Source organism: Hyla sarda, chromosome 2 (assembly GCF_029499605.1).
Source record: "Hyla sarda isolate aHylSar1 chromosome 2, aHylSar1.hap1, whole genome shotgun sequence".
Taxonomy (NCBI): Eukaryota; Metazoa; Chordata; class Amphibia; order Anura; family Hylidae; genus Hyla; species Hyla sarda.
Window position 1 is genome coordinate 281,899,021 of NC_079190.1, and position 8,838 is coordinate 281,907,858.

The window sequence follows — 8,838 nt, forward strand, 5'->3', positions numbered from 1 at the left end:
GTAGTAAGGAGATTACATGAGAAGGAGGTTTGTTACAGTGTGTCACCCCAGTAGGAAGGCAATTACATGAGGAGTTTTGTTACAGTGTGTCACCACAGTAATAAGGTTGCATGAGGAGGAGGGTTGTTACAGCGTGTCACCACAGTAATCAGTTTACATGAGGAGGAGGGTTGTTACAGTGTGTCACCACAGTAGTAAGGAGACTACATAAGGAGGAGGGTTGTTACAGTGTGTCACCCCAGTAGTAAGATTACATAATGAAGGGGTTTGTTACAGTGTGTCACCCCAGTAGTAAGATTACATAATGAAGGGGTTTGTTACAGTGTGTCACCCCAATAGCAAGGAGATTGCATGTGGAGGAAGGTTGTTACAGTGTGTCACAACAGTAGTAATGAGGAGCATGTCAAAGGGCAGAGCCATTGGGCGGGCTCAAGGGGTGGCATAATTAGCTTTTGCTTAGGGTGGCAAAAATCCTTGCACCAGTCCTGCCTCTGCCCACCTTGTCACTTAAGCAGCATGATCTGTGTGACCTGCCTGTCACATTGGAGGAGCTTAAGGAAGCTCTATGTTTTCTATAAAAAAAAGTTACCTGGGAGCAATAGCCTTACAAATGCATTCTTTCAACATTATCAAGAGGTTTTGCTGCCAAGGCCTTCGGACACGCTGCAACCAGCAGACAGTGGGGTGGGACTCTTCTTAAAGCAAGGTATATGCTGGCTCCTACAGACCGATTCATTGTTATGTATAGAAAGTCGCACGTAAGCAAAAAAAAAAAAAAAAGTCGCAAACCCCCTTCAAAAAGTCACAAGTGTAAGCCAGGTCAGACCTCGCTTATAAACTGGCTTTTGGCAGCACTTTTAAAAAGTCCCACAAAAAGTCGCAGTAGCGACTTTTTGCACAGCTCCGCTCCCCGGCCACACGCCTGCATCTATCACCCACCCGCTAGCTGTTGCAGAACTACAATTCCCAGCATGAACTTACAGTGAGGACAAGCTGGGAGTTATAGTTACAACAGCTAGCGGCCAGGTGATAGATACGGGCGGGTGGCCAGGGAGTGGAGCCAGCAGACAGGAATATTAAATGACAGCACTGCAATTTCATATTTCCCGGGCAGACCTGTGATTGGTCCAGACCTCCTGGCCAATCACAGCTGCCAGAGAGCAATATTAAGTTACAGTGCCGCAACTTCATCTTCCCCGCTGAGAACACAATACCTCTCGCTTCTATGGCTTCCTTGTCACCTGCCCGTGCCACAGGGCTACAAATCCCAGCATGTCCTTATTGTAAGGACATGCTGGGAGTTGTAGTCGTTCAGCAGGGGCAGGTGACAAGCTTGTCAAGGACATGCTGGGAGTTGTAGTGGTGCAGCCCAGGCGGGCGTAAGATGTGCGGGCGGGTGACAAGTTTGTCGCCTGCACATCTCCCACCCGTGCTGCATGACTACAACTCCCAGCATGCCCTTACAATAAGGACATGCTGGTAGTTGTAGTCCTGTGACAGGAGCGGTTGACAAGCTTGTCACCTGTGCCTGCTGAACGACTACAACTCCCAGCATGCCCTTACAGTAAGGACATGCAGGGAGTTGTAGTCCTGTGACAGGAGCGGTTGACAAGCTTGTCACCTGTGCCTGCTGAACGACTACAACTCCCAGCATGCCCTTACAGTAAGGACATGCAGGGAGTTGTAGTGCTGCGGTGGGGCAGGTGACAAGCTGCCCGAGCCACACAACTTCCAGCATGTCCTTACTGCAAGGAGCTGTAGTCATGTGGCACGGGGGTGGCAGGAGATGTGCGATTGGGTGACAATAAATGTACTAAGCTATTTTCTGTGTTTTTTCCTTCTCATTTCAGATCTGTATATCCTGTGGACTACTTTGGATTCAGTGGACTACTACGATGACCAATGTTTATTTTATTTTTTTATGTTAATAAAATGGTTAACGAGGGCTTGTGGGGGAGTGTTTTTTTAAATATAATTTTTTTTTAAATGTGTTGTGTTTTTTTTTTCATTTACTTTACAGGCTTAGTAGTGGAAGCTGTCTTATAGACCATTACTAAGCCGGGACTTAGTGATAGCTCCAAAAATAGCTAGCGCTAACCCCCAATTATTACCCCGGTACGCGGGGTGCCGGGAAGAGCCGGTACCAACAGGCCCGAAGCATCCAAAATAGCACTCTTGGGCCTAGGCGGTAACAGGCTGGCGTTATTTAGGCTGGGGAGGGCCAGTAACAATGGTCCTCGCCCACCCTGGTAACGTCAGGCTGTTGCAGCTTGGCTGGTATCTGGCTGAGAATGAAAATAGGGGGAACCCTATGCTTTTTTTTTTATATTTAATTATTTATACCAAAATCTATTTTCAGTATCAGCCAGATACCAATCAAGCAGCAACAGTCTGATGCTACCAGGGTGGACGAGGACCATTGTTTCTGACCCTCCCCAGCCTAAATAACGCCAGCCTGTTACCGCCTAGGCCCAGGAGCACCATTTTTAACACTCCAGATTTGTTGGTACCAGCTCTTCCCAGGACCCCTGTGGCGGTGGGTACCGGGGTAATAATTGGGGGTTAGCGCTGTTTTTGGGGCCAACGTTAAGCCCTGGATTAATAATGGACTCCGTCTAAGACTGTAAAGGGAAAAAAAAAAACACGTTTATAAAACTTTTATTTAAAAAAAAAAACACTCCCCAACAAGCCCTCAGTAACCATTTTTTATTAATATTAAACAAAAAATAAAAGCTGGTTATCGTGGTCCACCAAATCTGAAGTAGTCCACAGAATACACGGATCTGAAATGAGAAGGAAAAAAAAAACACAAAATGGTTAGTACATTTATGGTCTATTCACATGTTCAGTATCCTGCGCAGATTTGATGTGCAGGATTTTCTGCTGAAGATTTCAATGTAAACTAAATTCTAGGCATCAAATCTGCGCATCAAATCTGCACAGAATACTGTACATGTGAATAGACCCTTATGGGGAAAAACACATACACACACACATATACATACATATATATATATATATATATATATATATATATATATATATATATCGCACATTTTTTTTCCACAACTGCGTGTTCTGAAGTGATTTATTGTTTCTTGCTTATGTAAGCCAAATTTATCAACCCCCTGTCAAAACCAAAAGAAAAACATGACTACAGAACTCACTTACCAAAGCAACGATGATCAATGTCCTTCTATGTGATTATCTGTAGGCGTCTATCCTGGTTGCAGCATGAAAGACTTAATCCAGTACACAAATTACAATGAGTAGTCAGATACTTCCATTTTCGCGATACCCCATATTCAAAAAAGTGAAAGCAAAATGTTCGAAATCCTTGGTAATTTGTTGAAAAGGAAAAACTGAAATATTGCATTGACATAAGTATTCAAACCTTTTACTCACTACTTATTTGAAGCGACTTTGGCAGCTATTCCAGCCTTCAGTCTTGTTAGGTATGATGCCACTAGGTTTGCACAACTGGATTTGGGGATATTCGGCTATTCTTCTCTGAAGACCCACTTTCAGGTTGGATGGGGACCATAAATGGACAGCCATTTCTAGGCTTCTTCAGAGATTAAGTTTAACCCCTTAAGGACTCAGCCCATTTGGACCATAAGGACTAAGACAATTTTATTTTTACGTTTTCGTTTTTTCCTCCTCCCCTTCAAAAAATCATAACTGTTTTATATTTTCATCCACAGACTAGTATGAGGGCTTGTTTTTTTGCATGACCAGTTGTCTGTTGTAATGCCATCACTCACTTTACCATAAAATGTATGGCGCAACCCAAAAAATATTATTTGTGTGGGGAAATTAAAAAGAAAACCGCAATTTTGCAAATTTTGAAAGGTTTTGTTTTCACACCGTGCAATTAACGGTAAAAATGACATGTGTTTTTTATTCTCTGTGTCAATACGATTAAAATGATACCCATGATTATACACTTTTCTATTACTGTTGCGCTTAAAAAAAATCGCAAACTTTTTAACCAAATTAGTACGTTTAAAATCCCCTATTTTGAAGACCTATAACTTTTTCATTTTTCCGTATAAGCGATGGTATGAGGGCTAATTTTTTGCGCCGTGATCTGTACTTTTTATTAATACCATATTTGCTTATACAAAACTTTTATAAAATTTTTTATTATTTTTTGGGAATAAAATGTTATAAAAAAAAAGCAGCTATTTTGGACTATTTTTTTACGTTCACGCCGTTCACCGTATGGTATCATTAACATTTTATTTTAATAGTTCGGATATTTATGCACACGGCAATACCAAATATGTATATAAAATAATTTTTTTACACTTTTTGGGGGTAAAAATAGGGAAGATGGGACAATTTACGTTTTTGTTAGGGGAGGGGGTTTTTCTTTTACTTTTATTTTTACACTCTTATAGTCCCCATAGGGAACTATTTATAGAAATCATTCGATTGCTAATCCTGTTCAGTGCTATGTATAGGACATAGCACTGATCAGGGTTATCGGTCATCTTCTGCTCTGGTCTGCGGGAAGGCAGGTCAGAGCAGAAGACTCCCGGAAGACAGCGGAGGCAGGTGAGGGGACCTCCGTCTGCCGTGCAGGATGATCGGATCGCCGCGGCAGCGCTGTGGGCGATCCGATCATCCTGTTAAGTGACCGCGATGCTGCAGATACCGTGATCTGTATTAATCACGGCATCTGAGAGGTTAATGGCGGACATCCGCGGGATCGCGGGTGTCCGCCATTACCGGCGGGTCCCTGGCTGCGATCCACAGTCGGGACCTGCCGCGCATGATGCCGGCGTCGCTCCAATGCCCGCGGTTATGCTCAGGACGTAAATGTACGTCCTGGTGCGTTAAGTACCACATCACCAGGACGTACATTTACGTCCTGCGTCGTTAAGGGGTTATAGGGGTACTCCGGTGGAAAACTTTTTTTTTTTTTTTTAAATCAACTGGTGCCAGAAAGTTAAACAGATTTGTTAATTACTTCTCTTAAAAAATCTTAATCAGTCCAGTACTTATTAGCTGCTGAATACTACAGAGGAAATTCTTTTCTTTTTGGAACACAGAGCTCCCTGCTGACATCACAAGCACAGTGCTCTCTGCTGACATCTCTGTCCATTTTAAGAACTGGCCAGAATAGAAGAAAATCCCCATAGCAAACATATGCTGCTCTGGACAGTTCCTAAAATGGACAGAGATGTCAGCAGAGACCACTGTGCCCGTGAAGTCAGCTGAGAGCTCTGTGTTCCAAAAAGAAAAGAATTTCCTCTGTAGCATTAAGCAGCTAAAAAGTACCGGAGTACCCCTTTAAGTCAGGGCTCTGAATGGGTCACTCAATGACGTTCACAGTTGTTCCTAGGCCACTCCTGTGTTGCCTTGACTGTGTGCTTAGGGTCATTATCTTGTTGGAAGACGAATCTTTGTTACAGTCTCAGATCCAGAGCACTTTGGATTAGGTTTTTATTAAAAATATCTCTGTACTTTGCTCCATTAAGCTTTCCCTCAACCCTGAAAAGTCTCCCAGTCCCAGCCACTGAACTGCCCTCCCCCAGCATAATAATGCCACCATGCATCACTGATATTTTGCAGGTGATGAGCAGTGCCTGGTTTCCTCCAGACATGAGGCTTAGAATGAGGCCCAAAATTCAATCTTGGTTTCATGAGACCAGAGAATCTTGTTTCTCACAGTCTGAGAATCCTTTAGTTGCCTTTTTTTGCTTTCATATGAGAGGAGAGGCTTCTTTCTGGACACTTGTGGAGTGCTGCACTGATGGTGAACCTTCTCATTACTTAGTTTAGTGAGGAAGCCAACTCTAGGATGAGTCCTGGTTGTTCCAAACTTCTTCCTTTTAGGAATTATGAAGGCCACTGTGTTCTTGGGAACATTCAGTGCAGCCGATTTTTTTTTTTGTATCAATCTCCAGATCTATGCCCCCCCTTAATCTTGGTTTCATGCAGCACTGACCAAACATCCACACGGTAGGTGTATGTGTGGTGTCCCGGTACTGTATAGTATACCATACCTTGTATAGTGGTCCCCAAATCCAGAGTTACTCCATTCCGGTAGGGTCCTCCTGGTGGAATAGCCCCTAGTCACTTCTCCCTTCTTTAATTTTGTGATGTTTGTGTGTTTATATTTAATGGTGTATATAGTGTCGCAGGACCTTCGGTCATGTGCCTAATGTTAATTCTCTTAGGGTATGTTAAAGTACCTTCCTAGGTCACGTGTGTGGTCATATGTTTAGACCATAATCCCTTGTGTAAAGTGACTGACAGATGGTATGGACCAATGAGCTCAAGGCCAGCCCCTGCCCATATAAAGGAGCTGCCAGTCAATCCTTGCTCTCTTGGGTTCTGGACTAGCAGAGAGGAGAGATCCGTGCAACTTTCAAAGACAAGACCAGGCCGAAGCCTGACAATACCGCAACTTACCAAATCGTGAGTTCCAATACAACTCCCCGCTAAAGTCTGCATGACTGCTGGACCTAAACTCAATCCCCTAAACCCAGCAGAACAGAGCATATAAATCTCCTGAGCTTAAAACTCACAAGGTCCCAACCGTCAGGATCCTAATAGACTCTTCTTGTACAAAGACTGTTCCTGTTTAACTCTGCATAAAAGTAAAAGTTCCGACAGTTTTCTGAAACCTCCGGTTGTGGACAATCATTTATTATCGCTCTTGGGATGGGTGGCGATAGGACAAGTATATACAGAGGAGCCCTCACCCTGGCGTCACGAGTGTTAAGGGTTAACCAAACACCCTTTAGTCACTGCACAGCTACACCCCATATACCCTACACCCCCACAAGCTTACCACATATGCATTTACCATAATTAGGACAAGGTAAATAGAACAAAAAACGGGGGGGGGGGGGGGGGGGTGTTTCTCGTGTAGTATTGTGGGATCGAGTAGATGTGACCCATCACCACACCACATGGTGTCACACTAACCTGCTGGAGTTGTGCAACAGAGCAGGCACAACTCTGTGATAGGCTTAGGGTGGAGCCAATTTGTAGATCAATACCCCTTATCCATATTCCCCAGAGGGTACGGAACATGGAAACAGGATAAACAGACAAAAATGGGGAATCAGTAGGGCGCTACTGCTTGCAAGGAAAGGACTCTAAAAGATACTGTTGTCCAGTATCTTTTATTCTAATAACCCGTCCTGTGCATCTGTGGCATTCAGAGTCCTTTCCTTGCAAGCAGTAGCGCTCTACTGATTCCCCATTTTTGTCTGTTTATCCTATTTACCATAATTAGCATTGTGAGACAATAAACCTTATTGATGTTCGGTCAGTGCTGCATGAAACCAGCTATCCATAAAGGAACCAGCTGTGTATTTTCATTAACCCCTTAAGGACCGGGTTTTTTCCGTTTTTGCATTTTCGTTTTTTGCTCCTTGCCTTTAAAAAATCATAACTCTTTCAATTTTGCACCTAAAAATCCATATGATTGCTTATTTTTTGCACCAACAATTCTACATTGTAATGACGTCAGTGATTTTGCCCAAAAATCTACGGTGAAATGGAAAAAGAATCATTGTGCGACAAAATTGAAAAAAAAAAACGCAGTTTTGTAACTTTTGGGGGCTTCCGTTTCTACAAAGTAAATTTTTCGGTAAAAATGACACCTTATCTTTATTCTGTAGGTCCATACGGTTAAAATGATACCCTACTTATATAGGTTTGATTTTGTCGAACTTCTGGAAAAAATCATAACTACATGCAGGAAAATTAATACGTTTAAAATCGTCATCTTCTGACCCCTATAACTTTTATTTTTCCATGTATGGGGCGGTATGAAGGCTCATTTTTTGCGCCGTGATCTGAAGTTTTTAACGGTAACATTTTTGCATTGATAGGACTTATTGATCGTTTTTTATTCATTTTTAAATGATATAAAAAGTGACCAAAAATGCACTATTTTGGACTATGGATTTTTTTTGCGCGTACACCATTGACCGTGCGGTTTAATTAACGATATATTTTTATAATTCGGACATTTCTGCACGCGGTGATACCATATATGTTTATTTTTATTTGCACAGTTTTTTTTTTTTATGGGAAAAGGGGGGTGATTCAAACTTTAATAATGGAAGTGGTTAAATGATCTTTATTCACTTTTTTTTCACTTTTTTTTTGCAGTGTTATTGGTCCCATAGGAACCTATAACACTGCACACACTGATCTTTATCATTGATCACTGGTTTCTCATAGGAAACCAGTGATCGATGATTCTGCCGCTTGACTGCTCATGCCTGGATCTCAGGCACTGAGCAGTCATTCGGCGATCGGACAGCGAGGAGGCAGGTAGGGACCCTCCGGCTGTCCTGCAAGCGGTTCGGGATGGCGCGATTTTGCCGACTGAGCTAACCGGCAGTTTTTACTTTCACTTTTAGCCGCGTGGCTCAGCTCTGAACGCGCGGCTAAAGGGTTAATAGCGCGCGGCGCCGCGATCGGCGCTGCGCGCTATTAGCGGCGGGTCCCGGCTTCACTATGACGCTGGGCCCGCCGTGATATGATGCGGGGTTACCGTGTCAATCCGATCCGCGATGTGCCGAACTCGAACGCCAGGAAGACAACACACTGTTCAGCGATCCCAATCTTTGTGACAGATCGCCCTGTCTGTCGCCCTAACAATTGAGTCCCCCACTACCAGTACCTGTCTGGCCGCCCTGCACTCCTCCCTCCCTCCTTACTGGAGCAGACACCCCCCTGGCAGTCAGATGCAGAGTCCTGCTGCAGTACTGCTAGCTCTAAAATGGCATCCCCCTCATCTGCCAACCAGGCAAACTTGTTGGGGTGCACCAGTTCAGGACTAGCCTCCCTGACACTTTTCCCTCT